This window comes from Pithys albifrons, chromosome 3 (genome assembly GCF_047495875.1).
Source record: "Pithys albifrons albifrons isolate INPA30051 chromosome 3, PitAlb_v1, whole genome shotgun sequence".
In the NCBI taxonomy this organism is placed as follows: domain Eukaryota; kingdom Metazoa; phylum Chordata; class Aves; order Passeriformes; family Thamnophilidae; genus Pithys; species Pithys albifrons.
In genome coordinates, this window is record NC_092460.1 from 78,588,565 (window position 1) to 78,599,290 (window position 10,726).

Sequence of the window (10,726 nt, forward strand, 5' to 3'; positions counted from 1 at the left end):
CAGTAAAGATCAGGAATTCTGAGGTTTGTTCCCATTTTCCCCCTCACCAGGGAGATATTTTCCACTGCAAGCTGGCTTTTCTTGGCAAGTTTTTACATCTCCCTTATCCTGCTGGAAAGTCTGGACCATGCACTTTTCTTCTTCAAAAGAGGTGGCCTTCACCTCAACAACAGAGTTCAGTATTGCACTTAGACTAAAAATCTCAAAAGTAGAATTGCAAGGAGAATAAGAGTGTGAGTTTTCACACTCTCCTCAGGGTGTACATTAATAAAGTTGTGCCACACTGTATGAATACAGTCTCTGCAGTTTTGTTACTCCTCCCAGGACTGACTAAAATGTTCTGAGAATAATGTAACTAAAACAAGAAAAATGCCACATTTAGTATATTTATACCAATTTACAATTCTATTCCTCTTAGCGCTTTCAAATCTGTATCTTGCTTTTATACTCACAAAGTATGCTGTAAAGAAAAACAGTAACTTTTTCCTCTACATAAAGCTTGTATTTTGGAGCTATTTGAGCATACAAACATTGTCAACAAATTGCATGATTACTCACAGGCCTGTGCTTGCATACATCTTATATTTTAGAAAAACCTACATTAGTTATAATAGATTTGAAGTCTTTATTATGTGATCACAGAATCATAGCATGTTAAGGGGTTGGAAGGGACCTTAAAGGTTATCAAATGCCTACTCCACTGCCATGAGCAGGGACACCTCCCACTAGACCAGGTTGCTCAAAGCCTTGTCCAGCCTGACCTTGAGAACTTCCAGGACTGGGACATCCACAGCTTCTCTGGTCAACCTGTTTCAGTGCCTCACCACCCTCACAGTAAAGAATTTTCTCCTAATATCTAATTAAATTTCCACATTTTCAGTTTGTACCAATCACTCCTATCCCTGCAGTTCCTGATGCAGTTCCCGGTTTCCTTGTAGGACCCCTTCAGACACCTTCACTTCTCCAGGCTGAACAGCTCCAACTTTCTCAGCCTGTCCTCATAGCAGGGGTACTTCAGTCCTCTTATGAATTTTGTGGCCTCCTCTGGACTTGCTCCAACAGCTCCCTGTGCTCCTTATGCCAAGGGTGCCAGAACTGCACTTGGTGCCCGGGGCATGTCACAGCAAAGACACACTGGCACACTGAGTATGTGACTTTAACTGTTTGATAACTGTATTCCCTTTTTTCAGGGATAGCAATAATTCCCTTATTCCTATTCAGTCTACTGAAAAAAAAACCAAAATCCTCCTAAAAGTATTGAAAAAAAATCCTACAACTATGAAAAAACCCAAACCCTAGCTATAAAAACCCAAACCCTAAACCCTAACCCTACTACAGCAGGAGTACAGAAAAACTTGTCTCATAACTGTACAGGAAAATGATGAACAATGTTAGGATCCACAAGCCCTGTTACCTATTTGTACCATGTACCTTATATTAGGAAAACCTCTGAGCATTATGACAGCTCTATTCCTTTCTAAATATTTATTCAGCAATGAATACGTTGAATCAAATGTGTATGCCCACATCTCTGAAACTGGCTACTGCCAATTAAAAAAAAATTGAAGTTATAGAGTACAATGACAGGATTCTTAAACTAAGTAAATTAGAAACAGTTATTCAGCTACAATTTATATATTTTTCTTTAAAATATCAAAGTTCTGAGGAATCTTAAGCCTACTTTTGGTGCTAAGCACAGATTTATTTATTAGGTTGACAGTTAAGGTTGTATTAAGCCTTTCTTTTTAGAAGAATAAATAATAGTTATACTGGTTACAATTTCAAAGCAAGTTCTATGATTTATTTCCAGAAAAAGATATGGGACAGATGTTTGGATAACTTTCCAAGTGTGACTGTAGTTAAGTCCTGGAAGAGGTCAGTCAGGGAAGTACTATGGAATAAGGGAATTCTTTCTTGTCAGATATGCAGGAATATTTTTCCTTGTGTTGATAAAGGAATTTTTGTTTACAGCTCTGTTATCTTTTATTTCAGTGAGATTAAAATTAACATTGTTACTGAAGCTGGGTGGTGGTGTAAAAATAAGTGCTTATCGTATTTAAACTTTATTTTAATAAATGTTCAATTATGTAGCATTCCTGAAAAGATGACAAACTGGAGTGTTTCTTATATGACACATTTGATTGGATATAGTATCCTTGACTTAAATTATTTTAAAATGTGCTTAATCTGTCTGTCGTTATTTGGGGTCAAGTTAATCTCAGGTTTTAAAGAAAGCACATTGTCTAGATGGATGGATTAGTCAATAGTTGAATGAACTGAAAATAAAAACATGTGTGCTCCTTAGTAAGGTCTGGAAAATGTAACAGTTCTACAGTCAGTAGTATTGACCAATCCCTTATTTTAAATTAGGAAGGTATCCCATACATTTCCCAGGGATCTTGCTGATAGCCTAATACATTTGGGATAGCTAAGGAACTGAGGAATAAGCAAAAGTTAAGCTAGGAGCTATTTTTAATTTAGCCTAAAAACATTAAAATTATGTGCTAATAATTTTAATCCAGAACAGAAATTTTCTTAGACACTGACTTAAGGCTTGCTTAGGCACACAAAACAGCCAATTTCAGAAGTGAGGATTACTTTTGAGAGCTTCACTTACATCAGAACTGTTCTACCTATATCTTCTATAACATTGTTTGTTGCTCTTTTAAGATATAAATACAATCCAAAATACAGACTGGGCAAACATCTCAGTGAAGTTTTAGCCCAGGACAGGAAAACTAAAGATGACTCTCAAAAACAGAAAAGAGAAGAAAATCCAACTATAAGCTGTTTTGGTTAGTGTCTGCATTAATGTTCAAGATTTACTAATGCTGAAGTACTTTTCACTTTTATAATGCTTTCCAAACACTCACCGACAGCTATTTACTTAAAGACTTAAGAGGGTGAAAGGAATGTCCTGGGAATGTCTTTCTCTGGTGGCTGACAAGCCCTATAATTGAAAAGATTCCAAGTTTTCTTCCCTATTGTTTGAATCTCAAGCAGTCACATCTAAACTCATGAGGAAAGGAATTATCTAAACACATTGTTCTTAATTACATCAGCACATTATAAAATTGTAACCTGATTTTGTATTGGGCTAAGGAAGGTATGATTTTAAATTAAACTCAAAAATTCTTTGTCATTCCCCTTCTAAAGACTGTTTTAAACCAAGCAGATTAGTTATCAGCCTGATATACATTTTATTAATTTTCTATATTGACACTACCTGGTTTTACATGATTTTCCAAAGCAAAGAGCCTCTTTAATATACTTTAATTTCAAAAGTGCATCAAAATGTAGTTATTCAGAAATCATGATTGATTAAAACAATTTATTATGAGGTTATTTGGCTACTTCATATCGTATTCCTATTTTATTACATTTGCTTATATTTTATTTTTTTCAAAATCAAATCCTAAGTAAATCTACATCTGACTCTAGCAATAGAACATACATTAAAATATATAACAAAACAATGCAGAAAAGAGACAGATCCAAACAACCCAGGGATCAGCCAGTGAACAAAAACGCTTCAATTCACTTTTCAGCCCCTCTGGACAATTCAAATTACAGAAAAATGACAGCAAAACATTTTAGATCTCTCAGACTTGAGAAATATCTTCATCAATCCTTGCTTTGTCAACAGACCCTTACCTGGAATGCTAGTTTTACACATGACCTATTTAATCAAACAGGTCAAGGTCACTCACTGGCAGTGTGATGCTCAGCGCCCTCCCAGCCGTATCGCAGTGGTTCAGCATGACATCTGTCTCCAGTTTCAGCTTTCCAGCCCTGTGCAATAGACATCAGGCTTGTTTTGAGCAAGTTGTGCAGCCCAACAGACCAGAGCGAAGAGGCAGCATGATGACTGTGTGGGGCAGGACACAAAGAACTCGTCAGACCTCATGCCTACTGTAACAGAGACATTCTGTGTGGCCTCCTTCATTTTATTTATTTCAGCCACGTTGTTTTTGTAAGATACAAAAATGGTTAAATCTAATTTTCAGCTTTACTTTTAGAAATGTCATGTGGAGTTGTTTGCCAAAAGTCAATGCTTAAAAGATGCAATATATTTAAGGGTATTTCTAAAGTAACTTCTGTGCCACAGTGGTTGCTGCTATCTTGTTCTGCGGCAATCATGCTGGACTCATGAGAGAAGCTGTACAGTTACAATCAGATCTATAAGTTCAGAAGTATACAGTTAGCTTCTTCTGCTACCCATAAGAACAACAAAAGAGCATGTCTTGCATCTTCACATGTTCTATTCACTTGCACAATAATTTCTCATATACATGCACAGTATGTGAAGTGCCCCAGGTGACACATTTCTGTACTGGCTTATTGTATATTCTGGCAGCACCATGAGAATGCAACAAATAGGAATAAACTGTTGTATAGTATGTATAATGTCTGTTCTTGATGGACTTGGTTAAATCTATGGGTGCCTTGAGAGGCACCAGGTGAGCATTCAGTCAACATTGCTGTGTAATGTGGTTGTCCTAAAGATCTGTAAAACTATCCATCAGTACAAAGCCCTTTAATAGGAAGAAATTGTTCCCTTGTGCCTAAAACATCCCCGTGTATGAAGTCATCTTCAGAAGTCAGTGGAGGTCATGATAAGGTTTAACTTCTATGTTTGCATGGTTACTTACTGTACTGGGGCTAAAACAAATTAATGACCAAAATGTCTGGAAACTTGGAAACTTGGCACCTGGAAAGCTTGGTCCAAAACTACAGAGCTTGCCAAGCCAGCTGTTTGCAAGCACATGATCTGCACCAGCACAGACTAAATGATCTAGAGAACAGCACAGACAGCGGTATCTGAGAGCATTACACCCTGGTTTTACATACACACAATAGAGGTGACAGTATTTGCTTGTTTGTAGGAGAGTGTGATTTGTTTCCTTGCTGCCAAGGAGCATCAGGGGACCTCTAAACTTAGAAGACATTGGGATAGTCATTCAAAAGTCTGTGAGTGGTCTCAGCAAAGCAGCCACTATGCTAAAGAAAGAGAGGATGTTCCTGATCATACAAGCAGTCAAGAGGAAGAAAGGCAGCCAAACATAAGGAGACAGAATAAAATACAGTTTATGGAATTTAGAGGGTGAATTGGAAGATGGGTATTTATGGAATGAGAAGTCAAATTTTATTTTTCTATTGCAGCTTCCGAAAATTGGTTTATTTGAAACAGATACTGCTTCTGAACTTGATGGCAACTGGTACTTGGGGATGACTGTCATGAATTTTCTGGTGACTTTCACTTCTCTCATTTTTTGAACTGTTGTGGGTCCACTTATGGTGTAGAACAGGAGAAAAACCATAAACACACCACTAGTATAATGAGGCCAGGCTAAAGGGAAAAGGGAACATGGCAATGAAATAATTTAGTTTACATAGATGAAGAGGGAAGACTTGTGAAAGAATTTGGAGGACTATGACATTTCAAGCCTATATTCCAAGTTTATTAGAACAGCAACTAGAACAATTAACTTTAAAAACAAACAAAAAATGCAGATGCAAAACATTAAAAGGTTTTTTAATCCTTCTCTTCCTTGTGCAAAATGCCTTTAAAAACTGATCCTTTCTTTCATATTTGCAGCTCTTGTTCAAACTCCATGGTTGCAAGCATCATACATACCCACTTCAGAGGCAGCTGTTTAGGATACATCCCACTTTCCTCTGGAGGCCTGGCTGAGGGATCAATCCTTCTCTTTGCAGTAGCGTCCAAACTGATATACCCACCACTTGCTGTCCCTCTCCTCACCTCCTTCTTCTGGGAGCTTTTCTGACCTCGTGCTGAGGGTGGACAGGACAGGCCTGGTATGGGGAGGGTGTTCCACAGTATTTGGAACAGTTGGTGAGGAATATGGATACCCTCATTGAAGACGTCATTTAAGCAGGCATGGAGTGGCTGGGACAGACTTAGTGACACTGGCATTCTCATTTTGGCACATTTTCATCTGAATATATGCAACTAGAAAGAACCACAAGGAAAATACAACTATGCAGCACATAAAGAGCATTCAGAGCCCTTCTACAGGTACAGAGCAGTGAAGATCTCTGCTTTTAAGAGAAGTGCATGAGAAAGTAGAAAAGTATTTGTGCAAATTCCTTTTATATAATAAACCCAGAAAGTATAACTGAAAAATGGTAAGAAGGTTCTAGATCTCATAAACCAAGAGATTATTCACTGTGTTAAAAGAAGACAATGATCTTTTGAGAAGACAAAGATATAATTAGAAATATTTTTCAGGAAGAGGAAGACCTCAGAATGGAAGTTCAAATGCTACTACCTGATGTGTGAAGAAGAGGAGGATCAGCAAGATGCCAGAGAAAAGGTGTGGACTGTCACAAAATAAAATTATGACTTAAAATCAAAAGGAACACAGATTCTGGCAGGAGATATTTCCCTTTGTTCCTGTTCTGCATATCTGAAAACAAATATTCATGTTCTTGGAGCCTATCTGGGCATTTTTTGATTATCTTATCACTGTTTCTTATTCATCTCTCAGCAGTAACCACTGAGTCTGAGCAGTCAAACTAGCTACAAAATCCATGAATCTATGTTATCTCTGAGTAACTGCTGCAAGGGGATTATGTCAAGAGTCAGCAAATAAGTGTAGACAGGAAGAAGCAGAGAATTTGCTGATCTATTTCTTCCTCATGACATTAAAATTTGCCTTTTAAGCAGGAACCAGTATATTCATAACACTTATGAACAGTATATTCATAACTGCTTTCCTGTACCTTCCTGTCAAGCAACTTGCCGTATTATTAACATATATAAATAGATAACTCTGTTTCATTGTCACCTTCCTGCCAAAACACAGGAGTGAGCTGAGTTTCAAAGAGATACCTCTGGATGAATAACTCAGTTCTGCCTGAAACTTTAGGGAAGCTGGGAGGTTTGGTAGTCTGGTGAGCTTTGACACTTCCTGAAAGGACCTGTTCCCTTCCTCTGTTTACATCCTCTCTCACTTGTGTTCTCCTGCTTCTCCTCACCTGTATGAGCACTAGGGCCCACTGGACCTCTCCACGATTTGATTCAACTCCCTCACCTGGTGGAAAACAACCCAGTTGCGCACTTCCTTGTGAAAGGAGTCTTCCCTAAAACTCTTCTCCCATTAACATCAACCGTTCTACTTTCCAAGGATTTTCAGTACCTTCAGAGAGACCTTGATCAACTAGAGGGCTGGGCAATCACCATGTGATGTTTAACAAGGGAAAGTGCTGAATTCTGCATGCACCTGGGATCGGGCAACCCTGAATGTACATACAGACTAGGGAATGAGACGCTGGAAAGCAGTGCCATGGAAAGGGGCCTGGGGATCCTGGTCAATGGCAAGTGGAATATGAGTCAGCAGTGCCCTGGCAGCCTGGAGGGCCAACCATGTCCTGGGGGGCATCAGGCACAGCATTGTGGGCCAGTTGAGGGAGGGGATTGTCCCTCTCTGCTCTGCACTGGTGCAGCCTCACCAAATATTGTGTGCAGTTTTGGGCACTGCAATATAGGAAAGATATTAAGCTATTAGAGAGTGTCTAAAGGAAGGCAACAAAGATGATGAAGGCCCTTGAAGCAAAGTCATATAAGGAGCAGCTGAGGGCACTTGGTCAGTTCAGCTAGAGAAGAGGAGACTGAGGGGAGACCCCATTGCAATTACAAATTCCTCATGAGGGAAAGTGAAAGGGCAGGCATTGATTTCTTGTCTGTGGTGACCAGTGACAGGACCCAAGGGAACGGTCTGAAGTTGTGTGAGGGGAGCTTTAGGTTGGATATTAGAAAGAGGTTCTTCTCCCAGAGGGTGGTTGGACACTGGAACAGGCTCCCCAGGGAAGGGGTCACAGCACTAAGCCTGACAGAGTTCAAGAAGTGTTTGGATGATACTCTGAGGCACATGGTGTGACTCTTGCGGATGGTCCTGTGCAGGGCTATGAGTTGGATCCAGTGATCCTTGCGGGTCCCTTCTAACACAGAATATTTTGTGATTCTATAATTCTCTGCTTGCCTGCCTTCACTGTGAGCCAAAATCAGAGAGCTGAGCCAAAGTGGGCTTAAGACATGAATCTTTGTTCTGTAGGGTAGTGCAAAACCACGGTGTCACTAAGGCCTACAGGGTTCTATGAATGGGACTAGGGGAGAAAGGCTTGCTTTTACTATGCTGGGATTGATTTTAACTTAAGCAGTATCAAATCTTCCAATGTGCAGAGCAGTAATATATTTTTCCTGTTTTCTCCACTTTGTGCCAATCTTTCCCATTCACTGCTTATAATGGGACCACACAGAGGACTGAAGACACTGCAAATCTAATTGCAATCTGGATTTAATTTAGGGTGAAGTATAATATCATGGAGGATGCAGCTGAACAGGCTTTCTCCAGGACAGCTTAACAAGATGCTTTTCTTGAATATTTTCAGTTCTATTGATGCCTATTATTCATGAAACTTTTAACACATTTTTGAAGTTAGTAAGAATTTATGGCCCTTGGCAAAATTTTTAGTAGCCAGAAAAAAAAAAAGAAATTAAAGAGTTGACCATAAACAAAGAAAACTGTGTACAGTTTTGCACTGTGAAGATGACAGACACTATTGCAAGCATTTGTCTATCAATTAATTTAGAAATTATCAGTTTGAGCTTATTTTTCATGGGATCTCATTTATCCCTGAAATGGTTGCTAGGATGCTATGCTTTGAAACTTTCTCCAGAAAAAGAGCAATTGTGAAAAGGTTTTTTAAACATATTTTCTTTTTGGTAGCACCTCTGTAGTGAAATTATCGATGCTAAATGGTTTTCTTATATCAAGACCTTATCATGCAAGCACTTACACCTAGACTTAGTTTTATTCAGGGCTGTAGAATAATTAACATTAGATCTCAAAGTGAAGTTAAGTATGCATAAAACAGACTTATTCAGCCAGCCTTAAATTCCTGTTAACTTTCTTTGCCCAATATTTGCTCCTTGCTCCTTGCAATTATATGTCCAGGTCACTATTTAGACCATGGAAATAATTTTTCAGTGGTCACTAGCTTTCACCACTGAAAAAACATGCAGACTCATGTAAAATGGAAGCTCTCTGTGTATGAGCCAGGTTGCTTAAAACCCCAGTGAGATGATGAATGCTGAACAGTATGTGCCTGCATGGCACCTCAGCTAAGCCCTTTAAAATCCCAGTCCCTGGCAATTTTTAGCAAGTCTTAGGACTTTCTTCTCACCTTTTCTCTGTCAGGGTAGATTTAAACGCTTATAGTCTATTCCAGATGACAAAAATGGAACTGGAATTCTGGCTGCAAGCACTGGAGATCACTCCTGACAGTCATGGATTGCTGGTTTTAGCAGAAGCAATCCCTGGACAACCTTGCCTCATGCCAGGCAGGACAGCAGCTTGCTGCTTTAGGGAACAGCCATGCAAGCAGTCCTGAGTGAGTGGGAGGAGTAGGAAGAGGTAAGCAGACTAGAGGGCTCCATGCAATGGGAGCAGACACTGAAAGGAACAGGTATGGGGATCCCGAATAGGAAATGAATACTAAAGTTGTTTTATAGGAGATTTATACCTTTCTTCTAAGAATTCTGAAATATGCGCATATACCTGTGAGTCCAAATACTCAGCTGGATATTTCTGATCTTACCAATAGTTATTTGAATATCATGTATTGAAGAATCTTTCTTGTGAATTTGAGACCCAGGAGGCCTGTCTCTCTATGCACTTATATTCTTTTCCTAAATGAGTAGTCAATGCCGGGGGAATTATACCCACATGCAATAGTCTTGACTTCAATTTCCTGACATGTCAGATTGTGACTAGGTAAGTTAGTAGACATGTAAGCCCAGACTACTGGAATCAAAAGATAATAGGAATCACAATCATTGCACTCTAGCTGTGATTAAGAAAAGTATTTACAGCTTAAGAAATGTGCATTATGTGCTCTTGTCATAAGAAGAAACCACGAAACACAGAGAAGAATCCAGCTCATTCCTCAGAACATCTGGAATTTTGGGATTGCAGGAAGGATGAATTGACTATGAGACTTTGGGGAAAATGTGAGTATAAAGACCCCAATTAAGTGCTTGAAAAGGGAAAAGGATATTGGGCTGGAGGGAGAGCAGGATTACTTGCTGTGGTGAAGGTAACCGAGGGAGCAGAGGGTGAGGACAGAAAGGATTACAGTATTCTAGTGTGGGATTCTCCAAGGGGGTATATCTCCACATCATGAAGTGGCCATTAATCCAAATCTTTATAAACTGGTTTTAATCAAGCCTTACAGCAATAGCACATCAAGTTCTGACTAAAATACCATCACTAAGAATTTGGAAGAAGTTGACAACCATGCAAATGCCACCCACAAAGCTGCTGGTTGGGGCCAGAAATCAGGGCATGACAAAACCCACATCTTATAACAATAAAGCAACTCTCTATGCTCTTCTCTTCCACTGACGGGCTTACTGTGGCTTCCAGGCTGGCTGGCAGAAAGTGCCTCTGCAATCCTTTGAGTGTACCAGCTCCCTGGCTACCCCTCTCCACTGGTTGGCAGAGACCTACCCCACAGAGAGATGCAGGGTGTACCCATGGTTTTCTGATGCCTGATAGTCATATCTGTTGACCTGCTAAAGGCTTTGCAGCACAGGCTGGCTGGAGCAGGGCCTAAGGGGTGTGCTGGGAAGGGGGGACCAAGAGCAGCACATCTCCAAAGAGCAGAAATGGGAGTTCATCTGTGGTTGGCAAGCATCTAT